Here is a 16438-nt window from a genome sequence, read left to right on the forward strand (position 1 = left end):
TCAGGTTTGGCATGTCGACAATTTATGTCCTTCACTAAATGTGACACCTCGTTGAAACGCTTTCACTTACACTAGCTTGACAGTGGCTGCCTTAACTTTCGGGACGAAAGTTCTTAAAACTTGGGGATAATGTGACACTTCGGATTTTCCCGGACAACCTTTCGATGTAACATGCGTGTACGTAAACTATCAAGTGAAAAATTATGAATTGCTTGTTATTACGTGTTGGGTGCATATGTGTACGTATAGATATATATATATATATATATATGTGTGTGTGTGAGTTATATCCATGACCCAACTCGAGACCCCTTGGTCTCGAGTGAACAGTAAGTCATACTAGGGGCCGGTTTGGTTTGGGCCATGTGAAAGCCCAAGTCGCAACACACTAAGCCCACTCGAAATCTTATATAAACCAACCCTCCCCTCCCTTAACCATTTTTACAACACTCTCCTACTCTCCTCTCATCTCTCTCACTAAAACCCTAGCACAACACCCTCATTTCCTCTCCTTTCCTTCTTCCTCGGATCAACCGGTAACAAGATCACTCTCGGATTCTAGCTCGAGATCATTATTTGGAGCTTGGTTCATTGATTCCTTGTACCCCTACTTCCAACCGGTTAGCATGAATATCTTCATAGTTGTTTTGCTTGTTTGTCTTGTTACTAAAATGCTTGATAGTGCTTGATTGTTGATGTTGTTGCTATAAAATGCTTGTTTGATGATAAAAGTGGTTGCTTGAAATGATTTTTGTGTTAAATGGTTTTGTTATTCGGATAATGCTAGATGCTTGTTTGGATGATTTTGACCGAATGATATGCATGATTTGGTTGATCTCACGAGTTTTGATTAATGATGAAACATGCTAGACTAGGAACCGAGAATAATGATACCGATTATGCTCATTTATGTTAAAACAGATTGTGTAAATATGTGTTCTTTGATCTTAATATTTCCTTATAAAGAACTTATGGTTTTGTGCTTAAAAAGATGAATATTATGAATATTATGATGAACAGTTTGAATGCCATGAAATATTTTGAATATGCTTGTTTTAATCTGTTTTGATTGCAAAATAGACAAGAAAACATGTTAGTGGATATAGTACACAATTTGCATGAAAATGCAATTCTATTGGTCAGTACATTGCAGGTTCTAGAAGGTTTGTTGTGCACGTAATCACGGTCTCGAGTCGCAACCTTTGGTTGCTACTCGAGACCACATCAAGCCTTGTCGAGACCTCCCAGTTGCGAGTCGCGATCAACACGAGTCGAATCCGGTTGCGAGTCGTAACCACTGCTGCTAAGTCGGAACCGCTAGTTGCGAGTCGTAACCTCTGGTTGCGACTCGTAACCAAAACGTGATGAACCGAGACCTCGGTTGCGAGTCGTAATCTCGGTTGCGAGTCGCAACCACCCTTGTCTCGACTGGACTATTTTAGGGTTATTGGGCTTTGACTGTTGGGCTTTCTGTTGACTGGGCTACGTGTTGTTACTGCTGATTGTATGATAGAGCTGGCCCAATAACCCAACTGTTGGGTATTCGCATGTTATACGTGTTTGCTATATATGTTTGCCGTACGTGTTCGCTATGTGTTTACTTGTACCCGACTTGACCCATATTTGGTAACCATGTTAGGACGTGGTGACCAACGTACTTGACCGGGTAAAATAAGCTACCGAGCAACCCAAGGTGAGTTCACAACTTAAAAGCATGCGTCCCGGTGGTTTGGGACACGAGACTAAAACAACCCTATCCCCTTGTAAAGGGGATACCATCCACTTTCCTCCCCTAGTTACTGGGAACAAACTTACTTTACCTTCCCTTGTATTGGGAAACCTTTTTAGTTAATTACTGTTTATACGGAATGCAACCAAACGGCACTAAACGCAACTCTATCACTCAAGTCCCTACTACATAATACCGATTAGTCGCCGGGGCCAGGCGAACGGGTTATTAGTTGATAGCGCTATTTAGGTTTTACCAACCTCACACCGTGCCATGGTATGGGATCGGTCGTGAACTAATGTACTCAGGCATCCGTCAATGATGATAGAACATTGACATCGGGGCATCCTGCGGAAACGCAAACGGTTACCTAGTGTTCGGTATTGGAAAAACAGTTTAGTCGCTAACTTTTGGGGTAGCTCCCCATGGCATGTATAAACGGATAAATTAACTGGTGAAACGAGTTTTTGGTAATTAAAACTGGACAACTAGTGAACTCACTCAGCATTATTGTTGACCCCCCCCCCCTTACTGCATGCTTTGCAGGTGGCCAGTGACTGGAGCAACTGCTTGGGGATGTGTAGTGATCGTCAAAACCCGTGTGTTGGGTTTTATTTATCTCGAACCATGAACTGTCTTTTAAAACTATTTGGTTTATGCTTCCGCTGTTTTGTTTAAACTTACTATCAAACTTAAGCTAAGATGTTGCTAAACTACTCGAGATAACATTTTACTTTACTATTAACCAATGCTTAGTATAATTGGTGGCTGGATCCTGGTCAGTCACGCCCTCAAAGCGGGTGTTATCCGCAGGTGGATTTTGGGGGTGTGACAGATTGGTATCAAAGCCATTGGTTATAGTGAACTTGGTTTTAAAAAGGGGAAAATCTTTTTGAGAAAAACCAGACTATAACCCGTGACTCGTGGCGACACTACACTCCAAGTGCAAGTCTCGACTTATCTGACCTCATAGCTCGGACCCATATTTACTTGCTTAATTGTCTTATGCTTTCTGCTTTACTATACGTACTAGTTTGCCTGATTAGATAGATACGCCTCCTCTCTTCTACCTCATTCTCGCTATGTTACGACACCTCACTCATACTATGTTTTCTGGTTATGAAGACAATGAGTGGACGCGGACGAGGAAACGTCAACATGACCCAGGCTCAGTTCACTAACCTGCTCAACACAGTGGCTGCAGCTTTCGCAGCTCACCCTGTAAGCTCGTTGTTTTAGGATGTTTAGATCCTACCGCCACATCGTCTTTTCACCTCTAAACCTATTTCGCTTCGCTCCTCACAACAGGTCAGCCTGCGCCTGTGCAACCACGTGTTTGTACCTTCAAGACCTTCATGGATTGCAAGCCTCTTCCATTCAGTGGTACTGAGGGTGCCATAGGTCTCCTGCACTGGATCGAGAATGTCGAAGCTGTCTTCGCTGTCTGCGAGTGTCCCCCTGCTAACTGGGTGAAGTTTGCTACTGGTACTCTTGAGGGAAGCGCACTTTCATGGTGGAAGGCGCAAATTCAAATGCTTGGTTTGGAGACTGCTAACGCTACTGCATGGGAAGATTTCAAGGATATGATCAAGGAAGAGTACTGTCACAGGGATGACATCCACAAACTCGAGGACGAGTACTATGAACTCAAGATGGTTGGGTCAGAGATTGAGACCTACACCAAGCTGTCCAACGACTATGCTGCTCTTTGTCCAAACATGTCCCGACCCATGTACCGAAGGATCGAATTGTACATCAAGGGTTTAGTCCCGGAAATCAGGAGCCATGTAACCTCGGCCAACCTCACTGCCATACAGCCCGTGGTTCGTCTTGCCCACAAACTCACCAACCAGGCTGTGGAAGAGGGCAGGTTGCCCAAAAGGATCAGTGCTGCGGAAGGAACTTCTAGTGATGGTAAACAAAAGTGGGATGGAAATCAGGGCAAGGATGCTAACTCTACTCAGGCCCCAGCTCAGCAAAGGAAAACTGACAACAGCAAAGGCACTCAGCAACAGGGTGGCTACCGGGGGAGCTACCCTAAGTGCAACAAGTGTAACAGGCACCACAATGGGGCATGTAACAAGGGCCAGTGTCAGCGATGCCACAAGATGGGGCACGAAGCCAAGGATTGTAGAAGTCAGTTCCCAGCAAGGCAGAATCAGCAACAACCTCAACAGCAACAGCAGCAGGGAAACAACCGGGCATGTTTTAAATGTGGGGCAACAGGGCACATGCGAAAGGATTGCCCTGAACTGAATCAGAATCGCAACAACAATCAGGGAGCTGGGAACAATGAGCAAAACAACAATGCTGGAAATGGTGCAAGGGGAAGAGCTTTTGTGATTGGAGCTGGAGAAGCAAGGAACGACCCCAACGTCGTGGCGGGTAAGTTCCTACTTGATGATCGTTATGTTTCTGTGTTATTTGATTCCGGTGCCGATGCCAGTTATGTATCCCTTCGCATTAGTAAGAAACTTAAGCACTCGCCTGCATTTTTAAGATCTAAGCACATCGTCGAGATAGCTAATGGTAAGAACATCGAGGCCACGCACATGATCCACGACTGCACACTAGAATTGTCTGGCCACACGTTTAGTATCGATCTTTTCCCTGTCAAGCTTGGAAGCTTCGACGTCGTCATCGGTATGGATTGGTTATCCAAACATCGCGCTGAGATCCTCTGTCAAGAGAAAGCAGTTCGTATACCTCGTCGTTCTGGCCAACCCCTCATCGTTCAAGGCAACAAAGGTGGAGAAGTCACAGGCATTATCTCGCTCCTGAAAGCCCAGAAGTGTTTACAAAAAGGGCACACCGCTATCCTAGCACTCGTCACCGACACTCACGAAAAGGAAAAGAGGATTGAAGATTTTCCTGTGGTACGTGACTATCCCGAGGTATTCCCTGAGGAACTACCTGGACTCCCTCCCCACCGTCAGGTCGAATTCCAAATCGAGCTAGCTCCCGGAGCAGCACCCATAGCTCGTGCACCGTACCGTCTAGCTCCTGCAGAACTGAAGGAACTCTCCACGCAATTACAGGAACTTTTGGATAAAGGATTTATCCGTCCTAGTTCATCACCCTGGGGAGCCCCAGTACTCTTTGTCAAGAAGAAGGATGGCACATTCCGAATGTGCATCGACTATCGTGAGCTGAACAAGGTTACCATCAAGAATCGTTACCCTCTCCCGCGCATCGACGACCTATTCGATCAGCTGCAAGGATCGAGCTACTATTCTAAGATTGACCTGCGATCAGGCTATCATCAGCTGAGAGTTCGTAATGAAGACATCTCTAAGACTGCATTCAGAACTCGTTATGGTCATTACGAGTTCCTCGTTATGCCTTTTGGAATGACCAACGCGCCGGCAGTGTTCATGGATCTTATGAACCGCGTATGTAAGCCTTACCTCGACAAATTCGTGATTGTGTTTATCGACGACATCCTGATTTATTCGAAAAGTCAAGAGGAGCATGAACAACACCTACGCCTTATTCTGGAACTCCTTCGCAATGAGCAACTGTATGCCAAGTTCTCGAAATGCGACTTCTGGCTTCGAGAAGTCCATTTCCTTGGGCACGTGGTTAACAAGGATGGAATTCACGTCGACCCCGCTAAGATCGAATCAATAAAGAACTGGCCTACACCTAAGACTCCCACTGAAGTTCGCCAATTCTTGGGATTGGCAGGCTACTACCGCAGATTCATTCAGGGATTCTCGAAGATTGCACAACCCCTCACTATACTCACTCAGAAAGGCATCGCCTACAAGTGGAATGAAGCACAGGAATCTGCTTTTCAGAGGCTTAAGGATAACCTCTGTAGCGCTCCTATTCTTTCGTTGCCTGAAGGCACTGACGACTTTGTGGTTTACTGCGACGCGTCTATTCATGGGCTCGGTTGCGTGTTAATGCAACGCGAGAAAGTTATTGCCTACGCCTCACGACAACTCAAGACGCATGAAAGAAACTACACAACGCATGACTTGGAACTGGGAGCAGTAGTTTTTGCTCTTAAGATATGGAGACATTACCTGTACGGTACCAAGTGCACTATTTACACCGATCACAGGAGTCTTGAGCATATCTTTAGGCAAAAGGAATTGAACATGCGACAACGTCGATGGGTCGAACTCTTGAATGACTACGAATGCGCCATCAAATACCATCCGGGCAAGGCCAATGTCGTGGCAGACGCCCTCAGCCGAAAGGACACTATACCAAAGCGCGTGCGAGCATTGCAACTTACCATCCAGTCTAACCTCCCTACCCAGATCCGACATGCTCAAGTCGAAGCATTGAAACCGGAAAACATCAGGGCTGAATCTTTGCGAGGATCGAGACAGCGACTAGAACAGAAAGAGGATGGCGCTTACTATGTAACAGGGCGCATTTGGGTTCCACTCTACGGAGATTTACGTGAACTCGTGATGGACGAAGCCCACAAGTCCCGCTACTCAGTACATCCTGGTTCGGACAAGATGTACCATGATTTGAAGACTACATATTGGTGGCCTGGCATGAAGGCCCACATAGCAACATACGTCAGCAAATGTTTGACTTGCGCAAGAGTCAAGACAGAATACCAGAAGCCGGCAGGCCTACTCCAACAACCAGAAATCCCGAAATGGAAATGGGAGCAAATTTCCATGGATTTTGTTACAGGGCTACCTAGGTCCCAACGCGGAAATGATACTATTTGGGTAATCGTAGATCGATTGACCAAGTCCGCGCACTTTCTGGCTATTAAGGAAACAGACAAGTTTTCTACCTTGGCGGAGGTTTACTTAAAGGAAGTAGTTTCGAGGCACGGAGTGCCAACCTCGATTATTTCCGACCGAGACGCTCGTTTTACTTCGGAGTTGTGGCAAGCTATGCACAAATCCTTTGGCTCACGCTTGGACATGAGCACTGCTTATCACCCGCAAACGGATGGACAGTCCGAACGTACCATCCAGACCCTAGAAGACATGCTTAGAGCGTGTGTGATCGATTTTGGCAAGAACTGGGAGAAGCATCTACCGTTAGTAGAGTTCTCATACAACAACAGCTACCACACTAGTATTCAGGCAGCACCTTTTGAGGCATTGTACGGTCGTAAATGCCGGTCACCTCTCTGCTGGGCGGAAATCGGTGATAGTCAAATCACGGGCCCAGAGATGGTGGTAGATACAACGGAAAAGATTGCCCAGATCAGACAACGCATGGCGGCAGCTCGTGACCGTCAGAAGAGCTACGCTGATAAGCGTAGGAAACCATTGGAATTCCAGGTCGGTGACCGGGTTCTACTTAAAGTCTCACCCTGGAAGGGTGTGGTTCGCTTTGGTAAACGGGACAAGCTTAATCCACGATACATTGGACCATTCGAAATTACCGAGAAGATCGGTAAGGTTGCTTATAGATTGAACCTGCCTGAAGAACTGAGTGCGGTACACAACGTATTTCACGTATCTAATCTGAAGAAGTGTCTGTCAGATGAAACGCTCGTAATTCCTTTCAAGGAACTAACTATTGACGAACAGCTACACTTCACTGAGGAACCGATTGAAATCACTGATCGAGAGATCAAAACCCTCAAACGTAGCCAGATACCTCTTGTACGAGTCCGTTGGAACTCGCGACGCGGCCCAGAGTATACCTGGGAGCGGGAAGACCAGATGAAGCACAAGTATCCCCAGTTGTTCCCAAACGAAAACCCCAGCACTGAAGCTACAGCCGAATTTCGGGACGAAATTCCAAACTAACGGGGGGATGATGTGACACCTCGTTGAAACGCTTTCACTTACACTAGCTTGACAGTGGCTGCCTTAACTTTCGGGACGAAAGTTCTTAAAACTTGGGGATAATGTGACACTTCGGATTTTCCCGGACAACCTTTCGATGTAACATGCGTGTACGTAAACTATCAAGTGAAAAATTATGAATTGCTTGTTATTACGTGTTGGGTGCATATGTGTACGTATAGATATATATATATATATATATATATATATATATATATATATATATATATATATATATATATATATATATATATATGTGTGTGTGTGAGTTATATCCATGACCCAACTCGAGACCCCTTGGTCTCGAGTGAACAGTAAGTCATACTAGGGGCCGGTTTGGTTTGGGCCATGTGAAAGCCCAAGTCGCAACACCCTAAGCCCACTCGAAATCTTATATAAACCAACCCTCCCCTCCCTTAACCATTTTTACAACACTCTCCTACTCTCCTCTCATCTCTCTCACTAAAACCCTAGCACAACACCCTCATTTCCTCTCCTTTCCTTCTTCCTCGGATCAACCGGTAACAAGATCACTCTCGGATTCTAGCTCGAGATCATTATTTGGAGCTTGGTTCATTGATTCCTTGTACCCCTACTTCCAACCGGTTAGCATGAATATCTTCATAGTTGTTTTGCTTGTTTGTCTTGTTACTAAAATGCTTGATAGTGCTTGATTGTTGATGTTGTTGCTATAAAATGCTTGTTTGATGATAAAAGTGGTTGCTTGAAATGATTTTTGTGTTAAATGGTTTTGTTATTCGGATAATGCTAGATGCTTGTTTGGATGATTTTGACCGAATGATATGCATGATTTGCTTGATCTCACGAGTTTTGATTAATGATGAAACATGCTAGACTAGGAACCGAGAATAATGATACCGATTATGCTCATTTATGTTAAAACAGATTGTGTAAATATGTGTTCTTTGATCTTAATATTTCCTTATAAAGAACTTATGGTTTTGTGCTTAAAAAGATGAATATTATGAATATTATGATGAACAGTTTGAATGCCATGAAATATTTTGAATATGCTTGTTTTAATCTGTTTTGATTGCAAAATAGACAAGAAAACATGTTAGTGGATATAGTACACAATTTGCATGAAAATGCAATTCTATTGGTCAGTACATTGCAGGTTCTAGAAGGTTTGTTGTGCACGTAATCACGGTCTCGAGTCGCAACCTTTGGTTGCTACTCGAGACCACATCAAGCCTTGTCGAGACCTCTCAGTTGCGAGTCGCGATCAACACGAGTCGAATCCGGTTGCGAGTCGTAACCACTGCTGCTAAGTCGGAACCGCTAGTTGCGAGTCGTAACCTCTGGTTGCGACTCGTAACCAAAACGTGATGAACCGAGACCTCGGTTGCGAGTCGTAATCTCGGTTGCGAGTCGCAACCACCCTTGTCTCGACTGGACTATTTTAGGGTTATTGGGCTTTGACTGTTGGGCTTTCTGTTGACTGGGCTACGTGTTGTTACTGCTGATTGTATGATAGGGCTGGCCCAATAACCCAACTGTTGGGTATTCGCATGTTATACGTGTTTGCTATATATGTTTGCCGTACGTGTTCGCTATGTGTTTACTTGTACCCGACTTGACCCATATTTGGTAACCATGTTAGGACGTGGTGACCAACGTACTTGACCGGGTAAAATAAGCTACCGAGCAACCCAAGGTGAGTTCACAACTTAAAAGCATGCGTCCCGGTGGTTTGGGACACGAGACTAAAACAACCCTATCCCCTTGTAAAGGGGATACCATCCACTTTCCTCCCCTAGTTACTAGGAACAAACTTACTTTACCTTCCCTTGTATTGGGAAACCTTTTTAGTTAATTACTGTTTATACGGAATGCAACCAAACGGCACTAAACGCAACTCTATCACTCAAGTCCCTACTACATAATACCGATTAGTCGCCGGGGCCAGGCGAACGGGTTATTAGTTGATAGCGCTATTTAGGTTTTACCAACCTCACACCGTGCCATGGTATGGGATCGGTCGTGAACTAATGTACTCAGGCATCCGTCAATGATGATAGAACATTGACATCGGGGCATCCTGCGGAAACGCAAACGGTTACCTAGTGTTCGGTATTGGAAAAACAGTTTAGTCGCTAACTTTTGGGGTAGCTCCCCATGGCATGTATAAACGGATAAATTAACTGGTGAAACGAGTTTTTGGTAATTAAAACTGGACAACTAGTGAACTCACTCAGCATTATTGTTGACCCCCCCCCCTTACTGCATGCTTTGCAGGTGGCCAGTGACTGGAGCAGCTGCTTGGGATGTGTAGTGGTCGTCTGCCCGTGTGTTGGGCATTTATCATGCTTACCTTATGAACATTGTTTAAAACTGTTTATTTATGCTTCCGCTACTTATTACTGTTTGAACTTGAAACCTTAAACTCTGAACTTGATATTTGCTAATCTTATGGTTAGTAAGTATTACTTTTGTTATCAATTTAATTATTCAGTATAATTGGTGGCTGGATCCTGGTCAGTCACGCCCTCGAAGCGGGTGTTATCCGCATGTGGAATTTGGGGGTGTGACACTAAATTTTTTTTCCACATGTTTAAAGCTCAGAACACGTGTCTATACATAATTGGACACGTTTTTACGTGGTGTTACAGGTCCGGAATAGCTTGGTCCGATTTTGAACGACGGTTTTCAACAAGTGTAATGTGGATGCTCTTAAGTTTTGCCGTATCTGATACATCTAACCAATAACTAATTGACAACTTAACCAAACTCATCTTCACATTTAATCAAATAAAAAAATTGACATTTGTTTAATTTCATATAGTAAACGATGTGATGTGAACTAGTAAACCAATGGTAAATGACAAATAAATCACACCTAGAGAACATATATTTTGACAATTCAACCAACTTCAATAACATGTTTTGTTGTAATTTAAATCTTGCAAATGGGATTTTGAGTAAAATGGTTAGACCAAGGAAATATGGAGGCTTTGAAATTGGGGATTTTAGAAGCGCAAATCTTATTAGAACGATATTAAATATAAGCTAGATCTTATATATATAGGTTCATTAAGTTTATTAGTAACATTATATCATCATTATTATTATTTCTTTATAATGTAAAGTTAGGGACGGTTATTAGTTTTTTTTTCCGGGATGTATATATACTCGTATTATGTATTGTTACAATCACCAATTCAATTAAGAACCCTATCAATTCTGTTAATCATTACAAATTTCATCCAATAAAGTGGTATCAGAGCCACCGATCCGTGATCATTATTCGACAGATTCGCTACAATATCATCATTTTTTAGTTTAAAAGGATCATAATTCCATCAGATCTGTAAACATGGCGACGAATGGTGGAATTCAAACTCAAATTCCCAAACTATTGGGTCAGAATTACTACCATTGGCATATACAGATGAAGGTTTTACTAGAATCACAAGACCTATGGTCAATTGTGGATGAAGGTTATACTGAAATTGCATGCAATGCACCGGAGAATGAACAGAATGTTTATAAAGAAAAGGTTAAGAAAGACAAGAAGGCGATGCATATTATGTTCCAGTCAGTGAACGAGATGGTATTCGAACGCATTGCAACATGCAAAACATCAAAAGATGCATGGGAAGTTTTGCACAAAGCATACAAAGGGGAGAACAGGGTTAAAACGGTAAGGCTTCAAACCCTAAGATGTGAATTCGATAACTTACGTATGAAAGAAAGCGAAAGTATAGAAGATTATGTTAACCGTACCACGATAATAGTCAATCAATTACGTATGAATGAAGAACGAATCGATGAACAACGTGTAATTGAGAAAATCTTAAGAAGTTTAACTAGAAAGTATGAATCGGTGGTAGTGGCAATTGAAGAATCGAAAGATCTAAATATGATTTCTACTGAGGAATTGTTAGGCATTCTTCAATCGCATGAATTAAGGTTAAAACAGTATGATGATACATCCGTAGAACAAGCATTTCAAGTTCAAGGGGGTAATTATGATAGACCAAGACAGTATATCCCAGGAAGGGGACGAGGAAAAGGAAGGAACAGGTTTAATAATTCGATTCGGTGTTACAATTGTCAAAGAATAGGGCATACGGCTAGATTTTGTAATAAACGAGAAGATGGTGATAGATCAAACAATGCAATGATACATAAGGAAGATGTGGAAGATGAAGATGATGACACTATGTTTATGATCTTTAATGTGGAGGAAGTAGTCAAAAACGACTGCTGGTACCTAGATAGCGGATGCAGCAACCACATGACAGGCAATAAAAACCTGTTTGTAAATCTGGATGAATCAGAACAAAGAGAAGTAAGGACTGGAGATGATAAAAAGTTAGAAGTTCTCGGATGTGGAGAGGTAAATGTCAGAATCAAGGGACAAGAAAAGAAAATACCAAATGTGTTTTACGTGAATGGGTTAAAACACAATTTACTAAGCGTCGGTCAGTTAGTGCAGAAGGGTTACGATGTAAGATTTAATAAAGAAGGATGTATAATTCATGACTCCTCCGGCCACTGCATGGGAACTATTAAGATGACAGGCAACAAGATGTTCCCGTTGAATCTGAAACATGACATAGTTCCCAGAGTTTGCAACATGACTACTCAAGACAACTCGGTCTTATGGCATCGAAGATATGGACATGTCAATTTCGAGACTATGCATGATATGGGCTTGAATGAGACGGTAAGCGGATTGCCAAAGATCGATAAATCATCGCACATATGTGAAGGATGCATCTTTGGTAAACATGCTAGGAAGCCATTCTCAAAGAAAGCGGTATGGCGAGCAAGTGAGCCTCTTCAACTTATCCATTCTGATATCTGTGGACCCATGAAAACACAATCTATCGGAGGGTGCAGGTATTTTATTACATTTATAGATGATTTTTCGAGAAAGACATGGGTATATTTCCTAAAGTTCAAGTCTCAAGCCTTAAGTTACTTTAGAAACTTCAAACGTCTAGCAGAGAATCAAGTAGGTTATAAAATTAAGAGCATGAGAACGGACAGGGGCGGAGAGTATTGTGGGCACGAATTTCAAAGTTTTTTAAAGGAAAATGGAATACATCACCAACTTACTACTAGTTATACTCCTCAGCAAAACGGGGTAGCAGAAAGAAAAAATAGAACTCTCATGGAATTAAGTAGGAGTATGATGAAAATGAAAGAACTACCAAACATGTATTGGGCCGAAGCCGTGTCTTGTGCAAATTATCTACTGAATCGAACCATCACAAAAAGTGTTCCAGAATTAACGCCACAAGAAGTATGGAGTGGTAGGAAACCCAACGTAGAACATCTCCGGATATTTGGATGTATTGCTTATGTTCATATTCCAAAGCAAAATCGTACTAAGTTAGATGCTAAAACCGAGCGGGTTATATTTGTTGGGTACAGCGAACATAGCAAAGCATACAAACTATATAATCCAGTGACAAATAAGACAATCATAAGCAGGGATGTAATCTTTAATGAAAGTCAACACTGGGTAACTACAAAAGGAGGCGACGGGAAGCTACACATAGGAATGAATAATGTAAGTGATGATGATCAAACTGTGGCTGTAGAAGATATGGTAGAAAACCGAAGCGGAAGTGAAACACCTTCAGTAAGTGGTGCAAATGAAGTTCATGAAAGTAACATCGAAGATAATATGCAAGATACTGAAAATGAAGAAATAGGTAACAGTGAGGAATCCGGAGTTCATGAAGACACCTCATCTGATTCTGAAAATGAGGTTATAAAAACTAAGCGAGTGTCAGAAATATATCAAAAGTCTTCGGCCTTAACAGAAGCACAAGTAAGGGAACTTTATAACAAAAGCCAAAGTGATGCTGGCAACGTAGTAAATTTTGTCTTGTATACGGACTCAGATCCAACGACATATAACGAGGCAAGCAAAGATATCAAATGGCAAGAAGCCATGGATAAGGAGATGGAGTCCATAATCAAAAACAATACCTGGGATCTAGTGGATCCTCCTAAGAATCAAACACCAATTGGTGTTAAATGGATATACAAAACAAAATATGACGAGCATGGAAAAGTAAGTAAGTACAAGGCAAGATTGGTAGTGAAAGGTTATAGTCAAAAATATGGGATAGATTATCAAGAAGTATTTGCCCCGGTGATAAGATTTGATACAGTTCGTCTTGTACTTGCATTAGCGGCACATCATGGATGGTATTTACACCAAATGGATGTTAAAACGGCTTTCTTAAATGGGAACCTTAATGAATGTGTCTTCACTGAACAACCAGAAGGATATGTAGTGAAAGGTGAAGAAAAGAAGGTATGTAAACTAAAGAAGGCACTATATGGACTAAAACAAGCTCCAAGAGCTTGGTACAGTAGAATAGAAGGATACTTTGTTACACATGGATTCAAGAAGTGTACGTATGAACATACCTTGTTCACAAAGATATCTAAAGATGAAAGGATAATTATCTGTCTGTATGTGGATGATCTTATTATAGCTAGCGATTCAATGTCTAGTCTCAAGACATTTAAAGATTTGATGAAACGTGAGTTTGAAATGACCGATATGGGAACACTGCATTACTTCCTGGGAATGGAAGTCACTTTCAACAATGGAAACATCATTCTCTCACAACATCAATATGCAAAGGGTTTGTTAGATAGATTCAATATGTCAAACTGCACCACGCTCTCAACTCCAATGGAATATGGTTTACGCTTGTCAAAACAAGACATGGACGATGATGTAGATTCTAATTTATATAGGAGACTGGTGGGAAGTTTGATGTATCTGACAAACACTAGGCCAGACATAATGTTTGCAGTCAACAAAATAAGTCAATTCATGGAGCAGCCCAAACGAAGTCACTGGGAAGCAGGAAAGAGAATTTTAAGATATGTAAAAGGAACTCTAAACCAAGGACTCGTCTACTCAAAAGGAGGGAAAGGGACATTAACGGGTTTCAGTGACAGTGACTATGCGGGTAACATAGATGATAGTAAGAGCACATCAGGATACGTATTTCAATTAGGAACAGGAACTATAGCATGGCAGTCAAAGAAACAAAAGGTAGTTGCTTTGTCTTCGACAGAAGCCGAGTACATCGCTCTATCTATGGCAGGATGTCAAGCACTTTGGCTTAAAGGAATTCTGGAAGAACTTCAAGAAGGAGTCAAAGGTCCAGTAATAATTCACTGTGATAACAAATCCACAATAAGTCTTGCCAAAGATCCTGTATTTCACGGCAAAAGCAAACACATAAGGATTAAATATCATTTCATTCGAGATTTGATCAAAAATAACAATGTAGAAGTACATTTCTGTCCCACCGGAAATCAAGTTGCTGATATACTCACCAAAGCTTTGCAGCAAAAGGTCTTCAACCATCTGAAAAGCCAACTGCAGATGTGGGATGCATACACTGACTAAAGATTCAGCAAACCTCTCGATCTAGCTTACGGGAGGGTATTAGAACGATATTAAATATAAGCTAGATCTTATATATATAGGTTCATTAAGTTTATTAGTAACATTATATCATCATTATTATTATTTCTTTATAATGTAAAGTTAGGGACGGTTATTAGTTTTTTTTTTCCGGGATGTATATATACTCGTATTATGTATTGTTACAATCACCAATTCAATTAAGAACCCTATCAATTCTGTTAATCATTACAAATTTCATCCAATAAATCTTGCGTTCAGAACAAAATGGTGGCGGAAATAGAAATCAAATCACAATTCGTTGTGGGCACAAGTGGTGAGCTCGATTGACAAAAAATAAGAGAAGCTGAATGTATTCCTGTTAATTCAAATTTCTCTGGCACATGGAAGGATATAGTTTCAGAAGGTAAATGTCCAGAAGAGCTTGGTATTAATCCAAAAGATTGCACTATGGCGGAAGTCGGATTTAGGGAAGATGTAAGTTTCTGGGCAGATACATGGGTGGGCACAAATAGTCTAAGGGAACAGTATCCAGGCATTTACAATAATAAAAACAGTTAATTACATTTTTCGTCCGTGTGCTTTGTTAAAAATCACTATTTCAGTCCATTAGTTTAAAATTGCCAAAACAGTCCCTATGGTTTCACTTTTGTAACTGTTACAGTCCACCCACCCATCCAGATATTCTGTTAGTTTATTTGAAATGACCATAATGCCCATATTATTAAAATTAAAATTAAAATAAATAAAGAGTTAGCTATGTTTTTCGTGGTTTGTTAAAAATAACTATCACAGTCTATTAGTTCTAAAAATTGATTACCCGTTTTTCAGCCACTAATTACTATGGAAAATCTTTGGTTCTTAATGTTATTACTTATTTGCAATATGATTTTATGTTTGTTGGGAATAATTTAATATTTACAGTTAGATTTTTCTTTTAAGGATTGCAAATAAGATATTAGTGTTGGGTCCAGATCTTGGACATCGGATTATTCGTTAACAGTGAATTAATCACACATCAAACATGAGTAAATGTTAGTTTTTATTGTTTATAAATCTCTAAAAGTGAAACTACTTGTGATTATGTGATTTTATACTTGATTATGTGTGTTTATGTGATTTTGTTATTGATTTGACCTCACTCAAACCGAAAATTCTCACATGGGGTTGTTATAAATCCTATTACCAATACTAAAAGACACCATATAGGAAACAATTTCAGTCTCTGCACTACATTTTCTTAAATAGGTATGTATGTCCACACTAAAAATCTAGAAGGATCATGGAAATTTCATGATGAGAGATCCTGAATCCATCAACTTTGCAAAGTAGACGTGTAAATTGGAAAAAAAAAAAAAAAAAAAAAAAAGGATAATTACAAGGCAACATCAGATTCACCATCACCCCATCACTTTCACATCGTTTAAGTAATACACCAAAATACAAGACAGTAGTCTACGATTACTACATTTATAATATAGAATGGCAAAACAA

This window comes from Helianthus annuus, chromosome 8, assembly GCF_002127325.2.
Source record: "Helianthus annuus cultivar XRQ/B chromosome 8, HanXRQr2.0-SUNRISE, whole genome shotgun sequence".
Lineage (NCBI taxonomy): Eukaryota > Viridiplantae > Streptophyta > Magnoliopsida > Asterales > Asteraceae > Helianthus > Helianthus annuus.